General features: G+C 43.7%; 1 protein-coding gene and 1 non-coding gene across 16 annotated transcripts in view; one reads left to right on the top strand and one right to left on the bottom strand.

Annotated features, from left to right (window-relative positions):
- Positions 1 to 27,630, top strand: part of EPHA5 (EPH receptor A5) — a 372,563-nt gene that overhangs the window by 114,101 nt on the left and 230,832 nt on the right. The gene's annotated exons all lie outside the window — the stretch shown is intronic.
- On the bottom strand, positions 9,012 to 9,084 carry TRNAK-UUU (transfer RNA lysine (anticodon UUU)). The gene has a single exon. It is a non-coding gene; the product is annotated as a tRNA-Lys (tRNA).

Below are 27,630 nucleotides of genomic sequence, written 5' to 3'. Positions count from 1 at the left end.
TTTTGGGTGGGTTTGTAGAGGGTCACAGGGAATCGCCCTTCACTCTGCCCTCAAGGCAGAATCTAGGCACATTCCCATTGGGAGTTGGTAGGCACTGTGTCCTGTGAATGCCACTGCTCGTATTAGCCATCCAAACGGGGATGGAGAGGGACTATGGCTTTTATCCCTTAGCACTGGGCAAAAGCGCTAGCTAAGCACAGGGAAGCACACTCTGCACCTGATGCAAAGAGAGCAGAGCAGCTATTGTGTGTGTCCTTCAGCATCCTGTCCAATGCAAGAGCCAGAACCCATCCCTTAGGATATAGCAATTCACAATCAGGCCAGGAGAGAGAGAGCAGGGGACCGTCTTTTAGTTCTTTGTTTACGCAGCCCATAGCATAATGGGGTCCTGGTCCCGGAGCAGGGCCCTACGTGCTCTAGTGACACTGATGAAACAAACAGTGAAATGTCAAAGTGAAGATCTTCACAAACACCCACTGAATCAACCCTCTGCTGCGAAGAGATGGGTTTCCAGAGGGTTGTTTGTACATTTGTATTTTGTGTTAACTAGAAGCCAACTCTCTGTGCCATGAGTCTGAAATACTGGGACCATCCAATGTTTCCATGAAACTTGTCTTAATCAAGATACAATGCAGAAAAATAAAAAAGGATCTGAATACTAAGATGGGATATTTGGGACTTTTGTCCTGAAATTAGGAGTGGTTTTGTGGAGGTGGAGGGGTGGGTGACCATCTGAGGCTGTGACTGGGGATACATTGACTCAACTTACTTCGCATCTTGTTGTAGAAAACATGGTGAAGCTGCAGGCACTGTTAACTTTCAAGTTGCTCAGCATGGGAAGGGAATGGATAGCCTTTCCACCACTCTATAGCGTAGGCTGCTGGGTAGAAGAGCAAGGAATTCTCTTTTTCCAAAGGCCTTTACAGCACTTGATCTACAACCCAATGAATGTCATTGTTAATAATCTTCAGAGCAGCACACAGCTGAGCCATCGTCAACATCAATCTGGGAATCGGTGTTTTTGCAGTAATCTTTTGTCTTGGTTTGCATAAGGTACTTTTCATTTGGATGGACAGTACTGTATGACTGTGGGAGTCTGAATGAATTCCTTGGCTAGTGTCATGTGGTGGTGCGGGCAGGAACAAGGAATGTACAGAGGCGGGTCTGGTGGTTTCAAGAAGGAAAGGTGTTTGTTAGCAATCCCTTATGGCAGCGATACAGCAGAGTCAGCACTAACTTGTTCACTTCTGATCAGCACATTAGTAGCCATGTCGCTTGACCCTGTGGGGATGGGAAGAGGCATGCAGGGATGGTGGGGGGTGTGGGCATGGAGCAGCTGCCTTTTTCCTTGCCATGCTCCTTTGAGGATGTCAAAGTGGGGGGATAATCCTTCCTCAAGGACTCAGATTAACGCCTGACCCTGTGCCCCACTGTGGAGAGGAAGGTTTTGCAGGAGTGGGCAAAGGAGCCAGTTAAATCACATGTCCTTATGGTTCTGGTGCTTGGGTGTGGGGATTGCAGAACAGTGTAAAAGGGGCACATGGGACCTCTGCGAACCAAGAGGTTAGGAGCGGCATTCCCAGTAGATCCACTGAATGAACCTATTCAGAGGTCCACATCCCTTTCTGGCCTCCCCAGTGCCTGAGGGAAGATGCTGTGGACTAAGCTCTGATCTCTCTTCCATGGCTGTGTATGTCAGCAGTGATCCACAGAAGTCAGTGGAGTTAGAGCAGAATCGTACTGGATAAGTGGGAAGGCCTTGTGTGAGGTGAACTTCGTGGAATTTCCTGGTCACTCCACTCCCATCCAGGGGGTTTTGTCTTGAGGAGATATGATCCGCCCCTTTGAGGAGAATCTCTGGCTACTCTAGACACAATAGGTTGTCCGTGAAAGATGGTGACTTTATCAGATGACAGTAATACACACCCTTCAAGAGTTCTTAGGGTGTGATCCAAAGCCCACTGAAGTCAATGGGAGCCTTTCCACTGACATCAAGCTGATGCTGGATCAGACTCTTAAAGCTTTTGATTTTTCACTCCTGCTGAGCTCAGAATTAAACAACTTGTGTGTTTCTTCTTCTTCTTCTTACTTGAATATGACAAGGTATTATGATTAAACTCCTGCAGGATTTCCGCTTTTAAAATTATTCTGTCTCTTAGGCGCAACTGTTCAAAGTAATGCTTTTTTGGCTGCTGACACCTTAAAATTGGCTAAATTACATTAAGGTATTGTTGCAGAAGGGGGGAAATCAGCTCTGGGCCAACAGCTTGTATGTCAAGTCTTGAGTGAAAACAGTTCTGGAAAATATGGCTAATTATGGGAAGGTCTGTTGACCCTGCCCGTTAGCAGGTTGCTAATGGGCACAGAGCCAGTAGGAAATTTCTTTGTTGGGCAGCAAGCTTTTTAAAATCTCTGAGGTATGTCATATTCTGTGTTGCTCATGCTCTTCTTTTTACCAATGTGTTTTTCTCTCCTGAACTTGGTTGGTTAATTTAAACAGCTGTAATGTACACACTTTACTGAAGCTCTTGAAGTCCTTAAGTTGAGTGATCTATGCACAGTGTAGTACCAGTGGAGGATCTGACTGACATCCAGAGGGGTGTTTTTCACAGGCTCCTGTCTCCGCACTGTTTGACATGCTGTAATCCATTTTAGTACTTTACTAGTTTATTTCATTAGCTTGGCACTCCTAGTTGAAATATAAAAGTGCATGCTAAAAAATCAATTACTGTCAATTTCCAGTGCACTCCAATTACACTACCTCTTACATGCCTGGGAATAATTGCTAGTCACTGAAAAGTTAGTAGGATGCCTTGGGCAATCAGATGCACTTCACCTCTTGACTCCTTTTCCCATTTATATGGGGTCAGAGGTGCCCATGGTTCTTTGCCATTCCATAGCACAGATTCATAGGTCTTGGAGTTCTAGTCCTTTTCTCTTCAAACTTCTCCTGACAGAGTCTTCCCATCATATCCTTGGTCTTCCACATCCTTTCTGGCTGTCCTCTTCCTCCCTGACCTCTTTCTTTGCTGGTCGTTCTCCCTTTCTTATCCCATGTCCAGCCCACCTCAAACATGCACTCTCCAGGCTATCTAATACTGAGAGTGCCAAGTTCACATTCCCCTTAATAACGTCCTAATTTCTACCTTCCACTTGCCTGCCGTTCTCAGTATATTATTTTCTACTACCAGTGTCTTCTTTTCTTCCATTTCCATACGACCCACTATTTCCAAACCACAGAGCAGGCAGGGACAAACACGTGCAGCATAGGGCATCCAGATAGTCAAAGTGAAGATCTGTGGCTCCTGCCCAGTGGGAGGTGGTGGCAGTGGACAATTTTGGTGGGGTGCCGGAGAGGTGCGTTACAGAAGGGCTTTGGAATGCAGCTGGATAGAGTGAGAGAAGAGTGCCCTTTGCACACCCTTCCATCCTCAGCCAAGCACTCCCTCTTCCCTCTCTTCTCCCATCATCCCTATTCCCTACCCTCTTTCAGAATAAAAACAAGGAAGGCACACCATTTTCTCTGATTCCAGCTCGGTAAATCCAGTTCTTAAACAGCTCTTAAAGCAACCTCTTGGGCTTTGTCTGGAGAGCTGATCCAGGACACAATTGCACAAGTGATGCCATAACATTTTCTTCAAAAATATGTCGGGCATTCGAGAAGGAGAGTGCGTGGATATTTCCAGCTGGAGATCCTGCCTTCCCCATCCTTCACTTACTACCTACATGCATGGGCTGTTCTCAGCCTTTGCTCATACTCATCTGTTTCTAGGTAAGTCCTTCACCCTGATATTGCACAATGAACAGTCATTTACAGTAAGCCTTGCCTGGGGCACAATGAAGGTCAAATATATGAACAACCCCCCAAGAGGTACCGATAAAACAGGGCATCTGTGTCGCAGAGAGTGGATGTACTTTCGTCTTGACTGGGGCCTTTGCATCCAGAGATTTGGCTCTAGGCACATGGGTAGGGAGAAGAATTGAAGCTCTGTAGCTTACTTTTGGACTCTCTTGGCGTACTTTGGCCTCCCAGTTTACAATATTTTCAGATGGTTGAGATGGTCTCGTTTTGTTTTGGTGCAGTCAGCATTAGATATAACAATCACCAGAAGCATTATTTCAAAAATCTTAGTGTTGGGCACTGTTGATTACCTGCTATTTTGATGTCTATGTAATTCCTGAATAAATGCTACCAACATAATAACCAGCATAGATCTCATGAAATCAATGGTCCAGGTTCTGTGGTATCGTGAATCAGTGTAGCTCAATCAATGGGCCCATATCCTCAGCAGAAGTAATTCATTGTAGCTGAGTCAATTGTTGCTTTATGCCATCTGAGAATCTGGCTTATTATGATTGCAGAGTATTAATCATAACATTTAAAAGCAGATTGGACAAACACCTGTCAGGGCTGGTCTAGGTTTACTTAGTCTTATCTCAGTGCAGGGGGCTGGAGTAGATGGCCTCTTAAGGTCCCCTCCAATTTTACATTTTTATGATTCAATAATAATTAATAACTTTATACAGTAGTCTGGATAGACATTGGAAATTCACTCTTTTGAGGTTTGCCCATCGGGTGTTATAAATAATATACAGTTTGGAAACTTTTCTGTTTTTTAACAAATGATTTCAGCAGTGCATACTGCCCTGACATTCTTGGAACATAATGAACTGTATACAGATTATCACAAGTTAAAAGTGAAACAGTCATTTAAACAAGCATAAAAACAATTGCTCTTTAAAGTATTACTTAGATGTCTCTTTTCTGGGCTTAGTTAAAAATGCAAAAAAACACTGCAGTACTTTTATCTTTTGCTAAGTGCAATAGAAAATAGCCAACAATACACAGGGAGAAAAGCTCTTCCATTTTAGCATTGTTTTAAAGAAACAAAACTAATGTCCTGAGCTGACACTGAGAGACACACTAACCATTTACATCTATTTTTGTCTCTCCGTGCAAATTAATTACTAATTGTCATTTGTGTGATGTGTTGAAATTAGTTCTTTCTTACTCGTCATTGCCTTAGACGTCTTGCCTCCCACTTCTTAAGGAGGTCAGGGCTTCGGCCGCCTCTTGAATCCCAAATGAGGTTTGTCAGTCAAGCGTAGCAAAATCTAATCTCTTCCAGAGGAAAAGAAGAAAACAGACCAGAAAATGATCTGATTTTCCAATTTCATGGCCAAGGTTACCCTGGGAAGTGCCGAAAGTGGCATTTAGAGCCCGTAACTAAGGTGGCATGCCAAACTAAGCACTAATAACGGCGCAGCCGTGTGGAAAGATACCGCTTTAACCATTTTACAGTTGCTAAGTGTGAAAATTGTAGTGTGGGCAAGCTGCTGAAATCTGCGGCAGTTGGTTCAAAGAGCTGGAACTGATGCTCGACGAGAAAACATTCTCGGGCTCTGTAACTCTTAACCACTGATGAAGCCGGCGTCTGCTTTCGCTGTTCAAACATAAAGCTGAACAGCTTCATTAAAGATAGAGCTCTTTTTGGTGGGAATAAAAAACAAGCCACTGCTGCCCTGCAAGACTCCCCCTAGGTTTTGTTTTGATCAGTTTAGCATATGTTAGCACATGTTAGCAAAACACATCCTAACATTGGACCTGGCGGACGGGCGTTGTTGATGTGATGCTGGCTTTTTGTACAGCTCTAAAAGAGGGGGAGAAATAAGTGACTGACTGTGGTTTAGTAATGATACAGTTCCCTTCATAATGAGGAAAAACTAGGAAAATACGTGAGAGTCCTGTACCAGATGAAGAGATACTATGGTGATTAAAAATGTTTTTATAGATCAGTGTAAGGGCCCGCAGGTTCCCAAACAGCCCCCGCAACCTGGCCACCACTGGGCAGCTCACCCAGAACTCCTAGAAGAGAGGGGGTAGCAGAACTCTGGCCCCTACCGGAGGTACCATCCACAAGGATCTTGATTGGAAGGATGATGACCAGCCCCAGTGCGTGGCCACACCAGACTGTTTAAGCCAGAAGGAGGCACAGGAAGTTGTCTGAGCAACTGGAAGACTTCCTGCTGTAGCAGACCTGACTCTTGCTGATTCCTGGTTTCTGATTCTGGGTCTTACCGAGGCTTGGTTCCTGGACTCTGATTCTGGCTTTTGCTGTCTTGGACTCTGGCTCTGACCACTAGGGCTGAGCGCCCCTGCGCTGACCACTAGGTCAGACTGTCCACGTACTGGTCCTGACTATCAGTGATTTTCCAGCCTTGTCATGTTGTGGGCTACTCCTTAAGGGGGAGGATTTCTCTCAAAAGCTGCTTTCCCCTTCCACTCAACATCCCTGCACCATACAGGCTCTGATCCTGCAAAGGCTTATGCCTGTGTTTAACATTACACATGGCAAATAGTCCCACTGAAGTGCATATAGTTAAGCGTGTGCATAAGGCTCTGCAGGAAGGGGGGCTTAAAGCACTTGATCACATGACAAAAGCAGTATTAAGGACAGTATTGGAAAACAAGCCGGAGATGAGCGTGTAATTTCTCTCGGCTGCTTTGCGCTAGAGCTGGTGTAAGATTTTTTTTTTTAAATTCTGTTTCATTTATTCAATGAATATTATTATCTTTTGTCAAATAAATTGATGTCTCATATCCGACCACATATGGAGCCAGTCGAACCGCCCCACAAAGATTAATCAAATAACTTGTTCAATAACCTCCCCATCCCAAAGGGCCAGGTCATCTCCTCCTGTGTTAAAGCCCAGCACAGGGGCTTTTGGTAGGAGGCAATCTCCTTACGCAGATCCCCTTCCTCCCACATTGTTTCATCAATGGGCTGGAGTTTGCTCCATCCCACAGAAAATACGCCGGGCCCATCCCGAAGCCATGCAGTTGCCACATGATGCCTGGGTCATCTGCTCAGAGGCCCTGAGCCTGCAGAGCACCTGAGGCACCCAGTCAGCCCCTGTCCCTGCATGGCCCCATTGAAGACTGGCATACAGGCCTCCATCATGACTGAAGCAGCATTGCAGAACTCCTGCAAGTTCTGGAGAGACAGGTTTGAGTACTGCTGCCTCAAACTGCAATGGACATATTTTGACTTCAGATGACATGTCCCTGTGCATCTCAGCTGATGCCCCAGGAGAACACATTTCGTTTCATACTGCTGCTGTTGTAGTTGGTTAATGGGCCAGAGGCAGGGCTCACTGGATACAATTCTGTGGCCTGCATTCTGTTGGAGTTCAGACTAGATGATCATGAGAACCCCTACTGGCTTTAGGAGGGAGAAGAGCTATTGAAGCTTGAAAAGCAATCTTGGCACAAGAACAAATGGAGATAAACTGGCTATGAATAAATTTAGGCTGGCAATTAGGAGGAGGGAGGATTTGAAACAACCTCCCAATAGGAGTACTGGGGACAAACAACCTCACTAGCTTTAAGACGGATTTTGTTTCTGTGTGGGATTATATGATGGGGCTGCCTGCGATAGCAGGGTACTGGAGTCCATGATCCAGGAGGTCCTGCCCAGTGCTATATTCGTTACAGCCTATGCACATATGAAACTTTGGGCATAAGGCACCATAGGTCTGATCCAAGACCCACTGAAGTCAAGGGTAGTGGCTGCATTTTTCCAGCAGTTTTTGAAAATCAGATCATTTAAGTGCCTAAATATGGACTTAAGAGCCTAACTTTACGTACCTATTTTTGAAAATCTTGTCCTGGGTCAATTTGTATTGCTGTGTATCTTGGTAAATTAGTACTGCAGGTCACAGGTACTGATGAGCCCTAACTGTATTTGAACATTTGTTTCTAACCTCTGGTTTAAAGGAGGGTACTGTGTACCAAGCTCAGCTAGGGAACTCTCAAGAGTTAGTATAATTTTTTTGTTGAGATTTCTATTTATGGATTTTTAATGCATTTCTGCCATCGCATCTTTTCTCCTAATGGCTCAGAGTCTTGCCTTTTAAATGTGAAGATCTGAATGTAATAACTTTAGAGGACAAAATGCTGAGTTGCCAGCAAAGCAATAAATCACATTTGCACAAATTCCTTGCATAGAAATAATCACATGCAATGTCCATGTGTCACATTTGCAGAAAGAGAAATGTACTGTGTCACCTTCCTTACTGTTGATTTTAACAGAAGAATGAAAACTGGCGTACTCTCACAGAGTCACATGCTCTCCTGTCTCAAGGGAAATCAAAATAGATCTCCCAGCATATTGCAACACACGCCAGAGCATCCACCACAAAGCCTGAGTTGAGTCTGGAGCAGGAGGGCAGGTGATGTCCATTCATGTAGCAGCTGCATCCTTCTGTTCCAGTTGTGAATGGTACTCATACAATTGTGAAGGGGATCTGTGTAAACGCCCTGACTTAAAATTTGAAAACAGCTGTCCCCCAGAGCAGATGTGCCACCCATTCCCACAAAACAGGTCTAAGGTCTGCGGAAATCTGGGAAGAGTCAAGTCAAAGCCAAAGCCAAAATACTATGCATACTGCCCTGGAGGAGCAACACTGGCCACTTCTGAAGACCTCTAGACAACATTTTTTGCCTTCCTTTGCAGCATGGGTCACTTCCAGGTTTAAATAGTGTAAATGGTGGATTCTCTGTAACTTGGGGTCTTTAACTCATGTTTTGAGGACTTCAGTAACTCAGCCAGAGGTTGGGCGTCTATTACAGGAGTGCGTGGCTGAGGTTCTATGGCCTGCAATGTGCAGGAGGTCAGACTAGATGATCATGATGGTCCTTTCTGATCTTAAAGTCTATGGCAATATCAGGATTTCAGAATCTGTCTGCAAAGGCCCGTCGGCTGCTTTTGGATTTTGTCTTCCATCACAAGGGGTTTGGAAAGGTTTGCTGCATATAGAATCATAGAATATCAGGGTTGGAAGGGACCTCAGGAGGTCATCTAGTCCAACCCCCTGCTCAAAGCAGGACCAATCCCCAATTTTTGCCCCAGATCCCTAAATGGCCCCCTCAAGGATTGAACTCACAACCCAGGGTTTAGCAGGCCAATGCTCAAACCACTGAACTATCCCTCCCCCCAGAAAAGCTTCTACACCTGAACAGGGACTTGAACCCTGGACCCTCAGATTAAAAGTCTGATGCTCTGCTGACTGAGCTATCCGGGCACTCTTCCATTCACCATGAGCTCTGGTATTTGTAATGAAGCTTCTACAAGAAGTTTCTAAGACCTAGTCCAAAGTCTGCTGTTGTCAAACGAAAGACTATCACTAGTTCAGTGGGCTTAGTATCAGAGTCATAAGGTTTAGCATGGGTGTTTCTAGCCATGTCCATTGTCAGCTACTGCAAACATTTTTCTCATGTCTAGATAGTGTGATATGTATTAGGTGGCACAGCTCTGTTTCTCTGTCTAGCTTCTTCAAACTACCTGATTTACTTAGTTGATGTCGTTGTGCATTGAATGGGCCATGAGAATCAATCAGGACATGATTTTGACATCCTCACCAATGGACTGTGGCATTCCTACAAGAGGAGCAGGCTAATGACAAGGAGGAGACTTTTCCCTGCATTTGAATATCTTGTGTCCGTCCTTTGAAAAACCCCTGAGGAAGGTGAAACTGAAGTTCAGAAGGGGGTTCAGTGAGTTTCCCGAGGGTGAAGAGGACACAGATTCCACGAGCCAGCTGAACCCCATGGGAAAAGATGCCTCTTGCAGAGAGCCATGGCTCTGGGTGTTCTTCAGAACCCCTCCTCCTGGCAGTTCCCTCGCAAGCCGTGGGGCCGTTGCCTGACCACAGTGTACCTGCACCCTCCATGGGGAGAGGATCAGGTGGGACAGAAGTCAATGTTGCTTTGATGAGCGTTCACTGAAGCTGATCATTCTGGTAGAGGCATCATTGCGTTCAGACAGGAGCAAGCAACACAGAGCAGCTGTTCTCCAAATCCATCTTCCTTCATGCCCAGTGGTAATTGTATCTGTTCTTGGCATGGATTTGATGCCCCACCATGGAATCAGCAGTGTAACTCTTTAAATGACACCCCTGCTCAGGGGTCTCACAGTGCTTGTTCTCCCAGGGTGGAACGTGCTGTGTGTACTTGGGAATATGTTGAGTTTAGCTGTTTGTCCATATTTTATAATGCTCTATCAGGTCAACACATCTTGTTTTGAAATGCCCAGAATCTTTGCCATCATGAGTCCCAGCCCTAGCAGGGCTAACTCAGCCCTTCATCATTCGGACATAAGTTGATTGGGATCCATGCACTTGATTCTGTGTGTGGAGCCTTCCAATGACAGCTTTACAGAATGAGCTCCTTCCTGTTTGTTCTGGGTAGATGAGAAGGAGGAGATTTTTCAAAAGCTCTCAGCGCTGGCCTCGCGCTGCCCCCATTGAAGTCAATTTGCCACTTTTGTTTTGCAGAGCATCACATCCAGGATCCAGTGGAGCATTTTAGGAAAGCACTGGCTTGCTGAGCCCTAGGGGAAAAAATCCCCTGCCCTCTGCTGTTGTGTATTCACTTTGGCTGCTCCCTGCCTTCTGCCCTGGGAAGGTCTGCATGTCAGTAGTGTGTACAATGTATGCTCTGTAAAATGCTCAGTGAGTCTTGGGGATGACAAATATTCTACACAAGTAAAATGTTACTAGGGCCAGATCCTCAGCGGGTGTAAATCCTTGTGGCTTCACTGAAGTCGGTGGAGCTTAGCTGATTTTGGCTGAGGCACTGGTCCTTAGTTCTAATTTTAACATGTGCTAACTGGAATTAAATGCAGGCTGTCAAATGAACCTTTCTGGCAACTTTTTGGGATAAAAGAGAGAGGGATGTTCCATCTCTAATGCCATGACCAGCTCCTCAAATTCTATTTTCTAGAACCTTTCTGAGTTCTATAGTATTCTGTGGAACGCAGTCTGGGAAAAGAAATATAATTGTAAGGTGCTGTGTTTTGTTTGGCTGCCTTGCTGTCTCTTTCACAGTGCAGGTGTAGCCCTAGGTGAAGAGAAGTTGAAGACCAGTATGTGGCTTTTGTACCATGGCGTTTGTACATGTTTGCTGTGTTTTAATTGTGAGTGCAGCATTGGTGGTGCTGGGGAAATCACATCAGCAGCAATGTGATATACACTGTATGCAGAAAGAAAAGGAGTACTTGTGGCATCTTAGAGACTAACCAATTTATTTGAGCATGAGCTTTCGTGAGCTACAGCTCACTTCATCAGATGTATATGTATGCAGAGTTAGATCAGCTGAATGATGTTCTCTTTCCGTCCGGAAATCGCCAGTTCCATGCTCTAAAAATAGTACTCTAGAGCTTTAGATTGTGAAACCTTTTCTTGAGCAGCCACCCCAGAAAAGAGCAAAAATAAGTAAGGAGGGATGAAATTGTACGAATTGCTGGGGGTACTTTACTTGGCCATATGTTTACAATGTGGGAAAAGTTGCCAAGGGCCATTCTTATTGCAGGTTTCTGTGTTAGTAAGCTGCAATATTATAATTAATATCATTTCATTTGTATTACCTTAGCACCTATGAGCCCCAGTCATGGGCCAGGGGCCCATTGTGCTAGGGACTGTACAAACACAGAACAAAGAGACAGTCCCTGCCCCAAATAGCTTACAATCTAAATAAGCTTGTTTGTTTAAAAAAATCCTTCTGACACTACAGCCTGCTGAGATTGTCAAAGCAAAATATCACTAAGCTTTGACTTGGTTTTACATTTTCAAAAGTTCATAAGTGTTGTTTAAGGGCCTAAATCCCAAGGATTTAGGGACTTAAACGCCTAAGTGAGTTAGGTGCTTTTGAAAATGTTGCCCTAGGTTGGCACAATATTAGAGTAACTCTCTGCAGGGTCAAAAAAAGGCAGTGACAATGTGTTAATAGTACTGATTTTGCAGGGACATATCCACTATTAAAACCCTTCACCCTGCAAAATTTGTATTTGCAGATAAATTAATGAAAAGCTTCTGAAGCCCAGAGGAGAGACCCACCTATCTTGCAGCACTGATGTGGTCCTAGCATGACCCTCATGGACAGAGATACAGACTTCAGGAAAGAAGACGTTTGTCATAGTCTCTTTGTCTGGGTTGACTTCGTGTAACTGTGATCATGCAATGAGCACAGGACACATGAGTAACAACAGCCCTTTAAAAAATATTCGCAAATAATGAGGTGTTAGCTCCTAAACCACCTAGAGAAGCAGCATCTGTTCATTAAGCCTCGTGCACTTGAATTCAATACAACAGCATAAAAAGACAGGGCAAGTACTAATTAAGAAGCTCATTAATAATAAAATTTGACTCCTCTATAGAAATGAAATTGATCCATACTGCAAATAAAGTCTGTTTATTTTTAAGAACAAATTGAGTTCCTCTGAATTTTGACAGGTGTCAGAGTAGCAGCCGTGTTAGTCTGTATTCGCAAAAAGAAAAGGAGGACTTGTGGCACCTTAGAGACTAACCAATTTATTTGAGCATAAGCTTTTATGAGCTACATGAAACCGATGAAGTGAGCTGTAGCTCACGAAAGCTCATGCTCAAATAAATGTGTTAGTCTCTAAGGTGCCACAAGTCCTCCTTTTCTTTTTGTAGGTGCTGTATTGACACCTTAGCTTAATTTCAGACATGCTCAGTAAGGTATTGTGTGTACCCTCCTGGAGATTTTATCCAGTCAGCAATTAACCTTGTGTTCTGAACAGGGCCGGATTTACGCCTTATGCACCCGTAGGCACAACTTCTTCAGCGCCCCCCCCCCCCTCCCCCCCCGCCTATAGCTGACCTTCATGTTGCACACAGTTTTAGAGCAGTAAGATGCTCCTAGAATGCAGGCGCCCCTACCATGTCTAACTGGAAATCCGGCCCTGGTTCTGAACCCACTTTGTGAGAGTCCCTTCCCTGGGTAAGAGAGTTCCTGGTTACCAGGAACATTAGACATTTGATTTTGTATTTCTGGACATTTTTCAAACTGATGGAGCACCTCTGGCAAGGAATAAAAAAAGGTTTGATCAGTCTGGAAAAAATATATAAAAATGAAGCTATCTGATATTTAATACATGACACGCTTGAATGACCTCTCACTGCTAGGGGATGAGATGAGGGTCAGAATATATGTATGTGGATGATATAAATAAATACATCTCATCAAAATGACAGAGCAGCACCATCTGGTTAATACTCTATGTTAGGGAAGGACGGATTTCAGTACTGTGGCATTTTACCCTACTTATTTTACATTTTTCCTTGATGGTGATTTTTAAGTTTCAAGCTTCAAGCATCCCATTGCTCCTTGACATTGTTTCTAAGGGATTTTAAAGGTTTCTCCTGGTATCTTTTTTGTTAAACTCTGCATGATCGTGGTGTCTTGAAATAAGGGTATGACGAGTGCCTATACTGGTTACCTTCTGCCCCTTTGCACATTTTTTCATCACCATTTGGCTAGAATCACCCATGGAATAAGCATGATAGGGGTGAATTTAGTCCATTGACTTCAGTGTGATTGTACAAGAGTAACTATTGGCTCGATGTATTGCAGTCTAGTGTTCAGGCATTCTAGGATCATTTGTATAACTTCATAATTGCTTGTTAAACAAAGGTTAACAATAGCTTTCAATTCCGGCACTGTCTGAATTTAGTATGTCATTATATTGCTGTACCGTTATTGTTTGACTTTGTTCTGTGTCCTGGGCACAGACATTTCTCTTTCAGACTTCTGACAAACAGCCAAAGAAGAAGCTGCCCTCAGTTAATCTATACTGGGTTTTGCACTAAGGTCACTGCATGATAGGACAGGATTTTTGGAGGTTAATGTTGTGAGGATATGAAAAAAGTTCATGCATCATCAGTAACACGCATAGCATGTATGTTGTTACTACAGCAAGTCAGAGAATGAATGAAAGAAACAGACTTATTACATTTCTTTGGTAGAAATTTACCAAAACCCCACTGTATTTTGATAAATGTTTTTGGTGTTTTCACAGGTTGGAAATTTTCAATCAAAATTAACATTTAGAGCAAAAATGTTCATTTAGGAAAAAAAAAATGGATGGAAAATTTTCAGCCAACTGTAGTTATTGCTGAGTTTTGGTGTTTTGATAGAAGGAGATCCAAGTAGCCCCTGACCCAAAAGAGACAACAGTTCCACCACCATCAGCAGCTGATGGTTCCTCTTCCTTGTTCCTCGTCTGACATGTAGCATTTCCCATAATTGACTGACTTTTGGGGTCACTTTCCTCTTGCAGTGAGGGTATCTCTCTGCTGAGCGGATCCTTATTTCCATTTGACTTTTCCTGAGTTGCCTCTCCTAGTTTCACCAAGGATAAGATGACAAGGTGAAGGGTGTAGACTCCCACTGCAACCAAATAGAGTGCACCCAGTATAATCTTGACAAAAAAGGAATTATAGAGCTGGGTATTTTGCTGTTACAGGGAGAAATTTATGTTGGAGATGTTGTGGGTAATGGTTTTCTTGCCTTTCTTGCCTCTAAAGATCTAAAGACCATGAACTAAAATGTAGAGATGACACTTTCTAATGATGATGTAACCGTCATGAGGTATAGATGTGAGAGAAATGTTCTCCCTATCCAGAGACAGTTCAGTTCCTATGGCGACAGGTGAAATCGCATCAAATTGCTCACCCAGTACACCAGCACTGAAGGAGGCAGAGAGAAAATTCAAATTCTCTTTCTGTATGCCTCATGCAAATATGTAGTTTCCTCCTATCAGCACAAAGGCACATTACACAGATTGCAGGAGATACTCAGGACTTTTCAGCCCTCACTGCAACTGAACTGCTGATTAGTTCCTTTTCTGTAAGCTCAGATTCAATGTTTCCATCCCTGACAATGCCCACCAGTTGCATCATCTATCCAGAGATAATCTGTTGATGTGAACTGATCATTCAATCAATTCACATCAGGGTGGCTTGTCCCTAAAATCCCCCCATGTCACTATGGTAAATAGATTACTGGGAGCCCCAGGCTGGAATATAGATGGAAAACGTGGAGGTTCTAGTTTGTTTTCAGATATAGGCATGTCTGCTTGTTCTTCAGTGCTAGACGTGTGTGTCTCACAGTTACAGTATGCCCAGAAGAGCAGTCCAAAACTGAGGTCTCAAGGTGTTTTGCTGTCTGTGCATCTTACCCAAAGCTCATTCCCCCTCCCCCACCACTCGTGTTTTACTTTGATGAGAGCAGTCCCTCCAGTTTCTAGCCCCAAGAGGATTCAAGGTAACTGTTCTTTTTAGGTGAACAGAAGACTCTCTCATGGCTACATGAAAGAGCTGTACCACTGTAAAGACAAAAGACATTCCAAAATGGATTCTAATTGGCCTTTTGTTTTGGCCAGTAGCCAGTGGGAGTCCCTGGTGTCTCTAGACCTGCAGGGCATGTCTCTTATGGGATAATGCACTGACCGCAAAATGAATTCTGGTTGCTGCTTAATCTTTGCTTCTTTCTTAATCTTCCTTTTCTTAATGTGGCCATCTCCATTCTTCTCCTTGTGTCATGCACTCAATACCTGCAAAATGAATGGAGTAAAAAGGTTTCTCATCTCCTTTGTAACAGAAGGCTCACCTCTGGCTCATTATATGATAATTTGCTGGTACTGCATCAAATATATGCTCATGGCAACATACAGAAAGTGCTACAATGGCTATTTACTGCACTGCATATCCCAATCGTAGAGGCTTGCACATTGGATTTTAGTAAGTTTATTTGCTTCAAGAACATCAGGCAAATTGAACTATAAGCAAACTACCGAACGAAGGGACCTTTATCTGCAAGGGGGTCCTCCAGCTTAAGTCCTCCAGCTGCAGGGCTCACAGTTGTTATAGGAGGTCAGGGACATGTTTGGCATTTGCCACCCATGCACACAAAACTTCCACTGAGGGAGGGCTTCAGTATGTTTTTTTTTCTCTTTTGAAGACCTTGTTAGAGACCGTGATTGTCTTGCCACCCAGTAACAGGCCAATAACGAGAAGCTTTTGATGGCTGTCATTCTGCGAGAGAAGTGAATGAAGTTAGATGACAGTGATAAATTGCTTGCCATGTTAGCTGTGGAAAGGGTTAGGACAGGGCAATTGTTTGCCTGAAGCAGTGTGGAGCAGGTGCACATCCACCTTCACGCAGTAATAGGAAGTGTATTATCTTGCTCTTAATCCGTGCGTCTGGGTGGGAGAGCGCGAGCGAGGTGCCAAATATTGCTGGCCAATTCTCATGTAATGGGAAACCTTGGAAGGTGCCGTGTTTGTAACATGCAGCAGTATGTTAATTTCTCCAGGAAACTGTGTAGGGCCAGATTCCCAGAATGATGGAAGTCAGCGTCAAAGCAACAGAATTGTGTTTATTTGCCACAGCTGAGTGCCTGGCTCTACATTTCTTTTCCTCTAAACCCACTGTCTCCCCTCAATCCCTTCCCCCTTCCCCTGGTTCTTGCACATGCATACACACACACACTCTTCCCCTCCCATCTTGCTTTAGCGTTTCCTCATAGTTCTCATGCTCTTTCTGTTCCCTACTCTCACTCTAGTCCTGTCTTTTTTATATTGATAATTTATTCATTTTTTCAGCTACAATAAATATAGCCTAATACAAGATTCACCGTAATACAGAAATTAAGTAGACTAAAGGAAGGGGGAGGGGAAGCGACATATCTACCCTTAGTATCTGTATTACTCATGGACCTCTAAAAAGTCAGCCCTAATTGCTTTGAATTTTTTGATTTGTCCCTTTCCGAGAAATGCCAATCATTCTTAGCTGTGAGGTCAGCCATACCACTGAGCCAGGCATCAATATTTGGTAGGGATAGACTTTTCCAGGATTTTTGCAGGATTAATTTTTTAGCAACCAACACTGCACATTGGAATCAAGCTGCCTTGCTACTAGGTAACCTCCAGGTGTTAGGAATATGTCCAAGAACAAAACTTAAGAGGGAGGGCTCCAGCTTAGCATCCAGTATCAGATTGGTCCTTTGACCCACCTCATTCCAGAAATTCTCGATACAGGGGCACTCCCAAAATAGCTAATGTTTCCAACAGTGGTCAACATTCATGAGGCCCATTACCATTAGCCTATGTGGGGACCAGTGTATTTGAAAAAGCGTCTTTTGGTGAATTAGTCATAGTTTCGGGTCTATAGTTGGCTTTTTTAATATTAGATTCAATTGTAATTCCGTTGGGTCAGAGACAGTTGTGTATTCAAATCTGTATTCCAAACGACTCTCAAATTGTCAATCTTTTGGCTGAGTTAGTTGGGCCAGAAAATAGTAAAAGGCTACTGCTGGCCAAGTAAATCCAGGAAGTTTCCTCCAAAATAATAAAAGTTCTGGAGGTTCTGAAGCTTGCAGTGCCTCTGGTCCAAATACATTTTAAGTAAATGCTTCAACTGGAGATATTTCCATGCTCCGGAACCAAATTCTTGCTGAAGATCTACAAATGGTTTATCATTGTCAATTAGCTGCATCCAATCCCTCCAAATCAAGGGTTTGCCACCAATTTTAAGGAAAGGATTGCTTCATTGAACCACCTCGACATGGGCGAATGGATGGAAGCAGAACTTTTTAGATAAGTTTGACCAAGCTTGCCTCACAGTTGTTATTGTGGGAACTCTGGAGCCATTATATCTGTAATAATTTGATCCTACAAGGCTTGAAAGTGGGAGAGGGTTTACCAATTCTCATTCAATCTGAACCCAGGTGGGGTCTGCGTGGTCATATCTAACAGTCACAAAGATGCTTGGCTTAACAAAAAGGAGATATGATAAATTTTCACGTTGGAAAATGAAATCCCTCTAGAGCTAGGGGGAGCTGTAATTTGTTAAGAGATCTTACCTGCGCCCCAAAGGAACATTCTAAAAATATTTTTGAATTTCTTAAAATAATTTTGAGGAATAGAAACAGGGAGATAGATGCCTCAGGACATACAGTAGAACCTCAGAGTTATGAACACCAGTGTTACGAACTGACCTGTCAACCACACACCTCATTTGGAACCAGAAGTACACAATCAGGCAGCAGCAGACAGACACACACACACACAAAGCAAATACAGTACAGTACTGTGTTAGTGGTTAGGTGGTCTGTAGTAGACCCCTATCATGACATCAGCCTTGTTTTTCACCCCTTTTATCCTTACCCAGAGACTTGCAACAGGTCTGTCTCCTATTTTCATCTCAACCTCAGTGCAAGTGTATACATCTCTGATTTACAAGACAACACCTCCTCCCTTTTCCCCCTGCCTGTCCTTCCTGACCAAGCTGTACCCTTCTATACCAATATTCCAGTCATGTGTATTATCCCACCAAGTCTCTGTGATGCCAACTATGTCATTGGAATAACTATATAGTTCTAGTTCTTCCTGTTTATTCCCCATGCTTCTTGCATTGGTATTCAGACATCTAAGATACTGGTTTGATTCCCCCTATGTTCCCTCTTGTCTCTCTTCTGTCCCTGCTATAATTCTTCCCCCAGATTCTGACCCTTCACCCAGGTCTCCATGTTTTGGACTCACCTGTGCGCTTTTGTCTCCTGCCCCCATCAAACCTAGTTTAAAGCCAACCACACTAGGTTAGCAGTCTGTATCCAAAGATACTCTCCATTTTCCTCGTTAGGTGGATCCCACCTCCACTTAGCATTCCTTCCCAGAACTGCATAATCCAAAATCTTTCCCAGGTTTAGGAATAACTGAAGTTACAGCTTCCCTTAGAGTAGGCTCATTGTTGGCCTCATTGAACATATTCGATAATCTAGGTGTTAAAATTCCAGAGAACTTTTTATAAAATTCAGTAGGGAATGCATCTGCACCAGGAGTGTTTCCGACCTTTTTGTCTTTTACAGCCTGAGTCAGTTCTGCAATTTCTAGAAGGGCACCTAAAAATTCCTTCTGAGAGTCAGAGATCCGTGGCAGAGACAATCCACTAAAAAAGTTACCTAGGGCATCTTTATGGATGGCCTCTTTAGCTAAATATCATTTTGAATAAAACTGCTGAAATTGTTTATTAATATCTGACTGTGCTGTGTATAATTTATCACTACTATCGTGAATGGCAGCAATCTTCTTTTTGTTAGCATTTGGCTTAAGCCTGTCTGCCAACTGCTTGGCTCTCTTGCCAGATCCCCAGTAGTTTTGCTTCAAACAGAATAAAGCAAACTCAGCTTTAAACTTTTAAACTTTTTAAACTTTTTTAAAGTTGGAATAAGAGATAATATGGCCTATGACGAAGGCTTTAAAGCTTCCCAAAGTGTGGCAGCTGATGAAACAGTGGGAACATTTATTTTGTTTATTTTTAAATCTAACTCCTGCAGGACAGAGTTAACAAATGATGTCTCAAACTGCAGAGAAGTATTTAATCTCCACATTTTAGTTGGGGGTGCATACCCTGGGGACTTAAATGCCGTATGTATAAGAGCCTGGTCAGATGTACCAATGTCACAATCAGTGACAGAATTGATCAAGTCTTAAGACATTAAGAAATAGTCCCATCTTGAATATGTTGAAAGAGTTGCAGGAGAACAAAACCAAACCAAATCTATAGTCTCTGACCATAGGATCACCTGATTTCCACACACTTTATAAGCCTAAATCAGCCATGTATGTTTGAAGTACTAGATGAGTATCGGTATTTCCTTGTAGAAATGGAGAAGATTGATCAAGGACTGGGTCTAGAGTTTTGTTAATGTCTCCAGCTAACGGCGTCTCCAGCTAACGGCTGCTACTCTGAAACCAATAATAGGATGGTGGCTCATGTCATTATGATCATCCTGATTTGGTCCCCAGAGATTGGCAACGGTGATTATAAAATTGCCAGTTTCAGCCTGGAGTTCAATAAATCTGCCCTCATTTTCAGACCTTGTGCTCAATATAGGAATAATCAGGCTATTATGTAGTAGTATAGCAATGCCCCTTGCTTTAGAATTAAAGCAACTGGAAACTGGGAGGCCTATCCCATCTCTATTACAGCTTTAAGTTCTGTCAGACGTGCCTCCCGTAGCACGGTGATGTCAGCATTCTCTCTTTTAAGCACTGGGTACATATTTTTTCCTTTTAATAGCTTTAATAAAACCCTTTTATATTCCAGGAAACACACTGAATTACGTGAGCCATCATTTTAAAAAATATACGCTCTATAATAGAAGGTTGCTTTGTCAATAAATGAGAAATGGCAAATTTTCTTGAGCGGCATACGGTCCTTGCATATCTAAGCAGCACAAGTTATATAGTCCAGGGTAGGGTGTTGCTTGCTGATACATACTCTACCCAGTGGGAAGGAAATTCCCAGCATAGGCAGGCAATGGGAAGGGGGCAGAAAGTGAAGAAACCAAAAGTGAAAGGATAGTGGAGAGAGCAATACCCATTAGTACCATCCAATCAGAAAGAAGAATCTGTTTAAATAGTTCAACCCTGTCCCCCACATTTGACACACAAAGCGGGGTGAGGTGGGGGGAATCAAGTGAAACTTGGAGATCCTTATAGTCCCTGGGGCCCCAAACATTTCAACTATAGTTACTCATCTAATACCAAGAGACCTCGAGACATTAGTCCATAAGGACACACCGTCTAATAAGGTAAGGACTGAAAACATAATTACTAATCAAATGATTGATTTTACATTGATGCTCCTTTCCCATGAGTTAAGGCCATTGGAAGTAATTGATAACCCTTTAACCCTCAATGCCAATGGGTGGGTGGGGGGTGGGAGAAGAAAAGGAACTAACACATCAGTGTGAACTAGTACCCATCAACTTGTTTGAGGAGCCATATCAGCTCACTGAAAGCAGTACATAAATTCCGTATGGGTGGATCCTTCCATCGATGTCTCCTTCTGCAAAGGAGGAGTTTGCAGATTTTGGAAGTATATTTCTGCCTCCTGAGAGGAACTGAATGAAACTATGTTCTCACCATTCTTAATAGGGAGTGTTTCCATGTATTTAATAAAATACTTCCAAGTCCATCTTCCTGGCCAATTATTTTGCTTGATTAAATGTTGCCCTCATTGCAACCAGATCACTGGCATGAGCTTGAAAGAGCAGAGTTTTAATTGCTAGCTATCCCCATAACAGCTCCTTTTATTTTCTCTGAATTTCTGCAGTATAAGCTCCTTGAGGGTAAACTTTGGGATCTTCAAAAGCAATGCTCTAGGCTGACCTCCTGGAGCTGGCTTGGGGCAAGGACCGATATGCCCGCTCTGTATCCAAACAAAGATCTACTAGCAGATCCAACAACTTACTGAGCAGTTTAGAGACAAATTCAGACTGTTTGCTTTTCTCTGTTCCCACAGGGACACCCACAACCCTAATGTTACATCATTGTGAGCAGCTTTCTATATCATTTAGTTGGATCTTAATAGTCTTGATATCATTACAGTTCTTCATAACTTGTAATTTGTTCTCTCTGAGATCGTCTCGCATTTCAGAAAGTGTGTGTTCTGCTTCACACACCCGTCTGGATAGCGCTTGTGGGGCACTCTGAATCCCAGTCACAGTGGTTAGTAGGGTGGAAACTGTAGATTTCATTTCAGCAATATCTGCAGCCGCCTGCTGCAGTTCAGCCATCAGCTGCATTCCAGCCGACCCGGCCGTCGTTTTGTTTGTGGAAGCGAGGAAGCAGATCTCCTCTGGTTCTGTGGTGATTTCAGATTTGGGGAGGAAGATGCAGAGCGAGAGGGCATCTTGGGGGGGCGCAGTACTCGGGCACAGTATTTCTCGAGGTTGGCTGGTGGGATGATGTTTGGGGATTGCTCCATCCATCTTGGTTGCAGCGCCCTCTGGTGTCATCCTGTTCTCATCCTTCTGCTCTCTACTTGCCTTGCCTCTGGGGCTACACTCAAGCTGCCTTTTGCCGTATGCTGCCAAACAAGAGATGCTGATGATTGAGGGGAGAGAATTTGTGATAGGAAGAAGCAGAAGAAGGGTAGAGAACAGAGAGCGGTCCGCTCTACAGCTCCCCACAGAGAGATCAGAAAGATGGTGCAATGTTCTGGAGGAGTATGGTATTCCTGGGTACGGGCGAAGCATACCATGGGCTACAGCTTAAGAGGTGCAATATTCTGTGGAGTATGGTATTCTTTGGTTTGGGCGGGGCATATCCCATGCTCTGGAATTTTAGGACTTGACCCATGAAAATAACCTGACAGTCCCATTGTGATCGCTCTTTGTGTTAGAAGGCTGGGCTGAATGCATATTGCGTATCATCACAGAATCATGCCAGATATGCAAAACCAAACTTCTTTAACAGAATCTGTTTCTTGTAACCCCGTCGCCTTTACATTTGTCTCTTTCTCTGCTTTCTTCGCTAGCCAATGTGCTGTCACTCCCTCTGCTCTTGTAATTGTAACATGTAACCAAGCGACGGGGTTTGAGCTAAATCCATCTACCAACCAAAGACGACAGAGTTAAACATTTTCCCAGTTCCAATCAGCATTTGAAATTTGGAGAATGCTAATGTTTCTTTGTTTTCTGTTCCGTTTTCAACAGAAAGTTAGTGGGCCAAGTACAGTTCCAATACAAGTGTTAGAAAATAGACATCACGTTGAAGCAATGTTCCCTGCCCTCACCCTGACTAGTTAGGAGTGTGTTTTCAGTACAAGGCCTCGCTGTTTAGCTACTTGGTCCGGTGGTGAGGGCACAGGCTTAGGGTGTAGCAAACCAAGGTTCAAGTCCCTGCTGTCATAGACTTTCCTGTGTGTCCTTGGGCAAGTCATTTACGGCATGTCTACGCTGCAAGGAAAAACCCATGGCACCGAGTCTCAGAGCCTGGCTCAACTGACTTGGGCTTGTAGGGGTTGGGCTGCAGAGCTAATAATAGCCACGTAGATGTTTTCACTTGGCCTGGAGCCTGGGTTCCAAGACCCTCACCAGGTTTCTGAGCCTGGCTGCAGACCAAGCTGGAGCATCTCCACTGCTATTTTTAGTCCCGCAGGCCCAAGGTAATTGAGCCAGGCTCTGCCATTTGGTGCTGCGGCTTTGTCTTTGTAGTGTTGATATACTTGGTCTCTCTGTGCCTCAGTTCCCCATCTGTAAAATGGGGATGATGATGCATCCACACCTCACAGGGGCATTGTGAGGATACGTACATTAAAAGACAGTGAAGGGTCTTGAGATCTACTGATAAAAAATGCGATATAAGAAATAGGCATTGCAATGATTATTAACTAACGTTGGTTACAAAGCTAAGGCCCCACAAGCTGGGCTAAACATTTAAGCCAAGATTTTCAAAGCCAGGAGCCTAAAGTTAGGTTCCTAAATCCACCCTAAGGCACCTATATGAAAATCCTGGTCCCACTGAAGTCAATGGCAACATTTCCAGAGGGCTAGGATTTCACCACTCACTTTTAAAAGTCTTGGCTCCTGGCAACTCGTATAGAAGTCAGTGGGAGCTGTTGGGTGTTCAGCACTTTTGAAAATCAGGTTACATGTTAAGGGATGGGCTTTTAAAAAGTGTCTCACATTACTTGGGAGCACAAGTCCCATTGAAAATCAGTTGGTTATATGCTCCTGAGTCACTTAGGACCACCTTTTAAAAGGTATTTAGGTGCCTAACTCGCATTGATTTCAGTGGGAGTTAGACACCAAAATAATTTTAAAAATCCCTTTAAAAATACCTTTAAAAATCTGGCTCTTTTCTCACACTCTGTTACTTCCATACTGCCATAAGTATGATGATTTAATTTGGTGCACTTCTTTTATTAGCTAGCTAGGGTTTTCATTTGACTCTAAAATAAAACCAGCTCAAGTAACAATTCAGAAGTATTCCATTTTGACCAAAAAGAATCATCTTTAGGAACAGATGCTGAGGCTGGTTAGGGAACTAAAGAAATACCTGTTCAGGTGATGTTCTTTACTACATTTGAATTTGTAACATGGGATGAAAAATATATCCCTTTCTAAATGATTCCCTTTGTAAATGTCACTTCAGCCATGATGGAGGGTTTTAGGTTTATCATATACTTGGAAATCAGGCATAAGCCTGGGACAAAATTATGTGCCCGACTGCTGGAATTTCGGTATGCCTATATTTCATGAAGGCGTGATAGCACCATTTACCTTTATTCCTACAACAGCAGTAAATGTTAGCATGGAAATGAAGTGATCTATATAATCATTCCTACACGTTTACTCTTTAAGGAATATTAATTGTTTCTAAAGTAAAACAAAATAATAGGGGCAGGCAAACAATTCGTCTAAGCAAGGCAGGTTTGTATCATCCGGACAAAGTCTAACACCAGGGGATTGAGCCAGCTATACACAAACCCACAACATTGTGGAGAGGTTGTGCTATGATATCAGGAGGTTGTCACTGCAATGTCAGCTGCAAAGAGGGTTAAATAGACTTACCTGTTCCAGGAGCATGGTGAGGATGTGTGTTTGTAAAGGCTGGTGATGAGAGGTGCTATGAAAAGGCAAGTATATGCTATGGAACTCCCTGGCCCCTGGGAATGAAGTAGGTCCAGTGCTCCTGTACCAGAACAGATGCTCCCAGGTTAGCCAGCTCAGAGGGTGTAACCCTGGGGCTGTAAAGGATCAGGGCACCAGGGCCCTAGAGAGAGGACAGAAGAGAGCAGGGTCAGAGGGAGACCCAGCGAGTGGGAGAGACCTGGTGAGCTGGGTAGCCTGGGTCAGTCAGGGAAGAGCAGGAGCTGAGAGCTGCCAAAGCTTAGAGACTATATGGTTCCTGGGAGAGGGCTGAAGGTAGGAGAGCAACAAGACGGGATTTCTGGCTGCGGTCCCCAAGCTGGAGAGCCAGGGCTGAAGGCCAGGGCACAGCAGAGGGAGTTGCCTGCTGGCTCTAGGCCAGAGAGGCCTGAAGGCAGGGGAGCTACAGAGGGGCTTTACCCAATGGTGGCTCCTTCCTGAAGAGCAGGAGCCTGAGGAACAATGAGAGGGCCAGGAGGAGTGAGGGATGCTTTCCTGGTGAGGGTGGTCTCTCAGAAGAGAGGTTGTGGAAGTTCCTGTGCGAAGATCGAGGCTCCTCTTCAGCTGGAAGGGCTGGGGTGGCTATCCTGGCAGAGGGACAGAAAAGTACTGGCAGGGAGCCTGGGTATGGCTGAAGGCGCCAGTGTGGGTATGGGGACATTGAGGGACAAGATGTCTTGAGTTTTAATGACTGCTTGCACTAGGTGTGGGAAATGGATTATGCTGGGGATTAAATGAACTGTGTTTTTGAATAAACTAGCCCCAGGAAGGGTATTATTCAAGCAGGGGAGCCTAGTGCGGAGTCCTTGGGGTACTTGAAAGGGGAAACCGAGGCATGTGCACCTATCATGCTATGGTGTGCAGCTGGAGAGTGGTCCAGTCAGGACTGCCCTCTGAAGCTGCCCCAGAGAAGCACATGTCTGCAAGCTTATTCCTACAGTGTAGGTAGCAGAAAAGAGTTGAATCCTCAAGGAGCAATCAGCCCTCAAAAGCCCTGCCCTGTGGGAGCCAACTCTGGCTGCTTCCTTATGCAGTTGACGATCACTATTGTTAATTATTTGTGTTAGGGTGGCACCTAGATATCACAACTGAGAGAGGGCCCCATTGTACCAGCCACTGTAAGGACACATAGTGAGAGCCTGTCCCAGCACTAAAAAAGCTTAGAAGCTATATAGACATGCGAGACGAAGGGTGGGAGGGAAAGTGACTTGCCCAGAGTCACACAACAGGTCAGCAGCCGATGCAGGAATAGAACCCATTGGTCCATCTCAAGTGACCATGCTGCCTGGCTTGGCCACCTCCCTTCACCCCAGTCCTGGAGGAACGTCAGGAACACTGCAGTGCGATCACCGCTACAGTCAAAGCTGAGGCCTAGGCCAGATTTTCCAAAGAGTTCAGCAACCAACAGCTCCTATTTCAATTTTACCACCTCAGTAAGTGCTCAATGGGTACTTGTAGAGCACTGAGGCCTTCTGAAAATCTGGCCGGTTCATTTTGGTTTCTAAATGGGAGCTGAGCTGTTTTGAAAATCTGGCCCCAACTTTGTGTGCGGAATACGCTGGACAATCTGGTCCCTTAATAATATCCTGTGCAGCTCGAGGTGCCGTGGCAAGATCCTGAATCTGAACCGATGTCTATTTTGGTTCGCATATCCCAGTGGTGCGTAATCTGGGAGCCTGGGCTTGCCTCAGACCTCTCGTGAGCATCACATGGACTCTGTCTTTCTCTTGATTTAAAAACCATCAAATTGAGGATTTGACAGGGGATGGAAGGCAGTGGATGTGATGAAAACAAGCCAATATTTAGGATCTGAAATATTAAATCAGGGGCTGCATGAGAGACTAATAAAGTACAATGTTGATAATTGAAGGTGATCCTTAAAGTATGTAATATAAACAGTTTTTGCCTAAAACATGGAATATGCTATCTGTGGACTTGATCCCACAGACAGCTGGGAATGACTTTACTCACAGGATTACTCCCATTAACACTTCTTGCATTTGTGTTTGTAGCATTGGGTCCTGTAAGACCTGAATGTTTCCTTTGGATTTTACTGTATCTTTTGTGACCGTATCTTAAAAATATGCTACTGCTGAGGTAACATTTTAAACAGTCAATACATGCTAATAAATGCTTTGGCATCTGAATTATTGCCTCATATTAAAATTAGCATTGCTTAGAACAACTGTTATCAAGAACTACAGATAGGATGCAGGGATGGTAATGTAAAATCTCTCAACACACACAGACCAATAGCACTTCCTGTGCAGGCACACGCAAAATTAAACAATCATTTTCCCCAATAGACCTTTCTGGTGTCTAGTTTGTTACCTCAAGTGTTTCACAGAATAATAAAGAAAACAATACAATTTTCCTCCACAGTCTCATTGACGATTTCTTAGAGTTCAAACTTTGTATTAATAAGTAAACAATGTTTTCATCCTCTAGATTGCCTTATGCTACACAGGCAAAATAAAATGACCAGGGAGAGCAGTTCTAATACATGCTTACTGTTTAAAAAATAAACCCCAAACAAATACTGCCAACTAAACAAAGAAGGGTAGAAGGCAGTTACTGGATATATATGTATTGTGTTTTGAGGAGTACATTATTGCTGATTCAATGAAATAAGAAAATTGTTTAGGCCTGCCGGAATGAACATTACTTTATCTAATCAACTTTTTCTAAATTGGTCTTAATGTACTTCTATAAATACATGATTTCCAAACTCCAGGTTGCGTGGGCAATGTCACTATTACTCTTTCTGTCTTGGTGCCAAAAAGGTGCCCTTCTAGTTTATCAGGCTTGCAAAGGGTTTATGTTCTTTAAAGAAATTAATATATTCATCCCTCTCAATATGAAGGTGGAATTTATTATTCATGATCAACAGCATAGTTGTTTGGTGTTCTAACTGGGGTGTTGAAGTACTGCCCCAGAAAGTCAGTTTAGAGTTGTCCCATTGACCCAATGAAGTCCTTATGTCTTCTTCAGGGGCTAAGCTAATTTTAGCTGCTCACTCTCGCATCCCTACTATGGTCCTTTATTCCCCATTCTGGATCACTGCGAATCACAACACCCTGTGCTAGGGTCCTGCTGGTCTGGGTTTTAAGTACGGAAAGAACTCTAGAGTATTACAGGGCTCTTCAGAATCCTTGATGTCTTGCAAAGGGAAGATCTGAAGATGGAATGACCAGCAGATTTCAGGGCCTTCCTCTACCCCATTTTCAAACAAAAAATGTAAGGATCTATGGGGGGAAGAGAGTTTGCGGGGGGGGGTGTGTGTTTGGGGAGGAAGACTCATGTCATTTGTGGGAAGGATCACACA

Source organism: Caretta caretta, chromosome 4 (assembly GCF_965140235.1).
Source record: "Caretta caretta isolate rCarCar2 chromosome 4, rCarCar1.hap1, whole genome shotgun sequence".
Classification (NCBI taxonomy): domain Eukaryota; kingdom Metazoa; phylum Chordata; order Testudines; family Cheloniidae; genus Caretta; species Caretta caretta.
The sequence above is the reverse complement of the archived record's forward strand: the minus strand, read 5'-3'. Positions and strand labels throughout refer to the sequence as shown.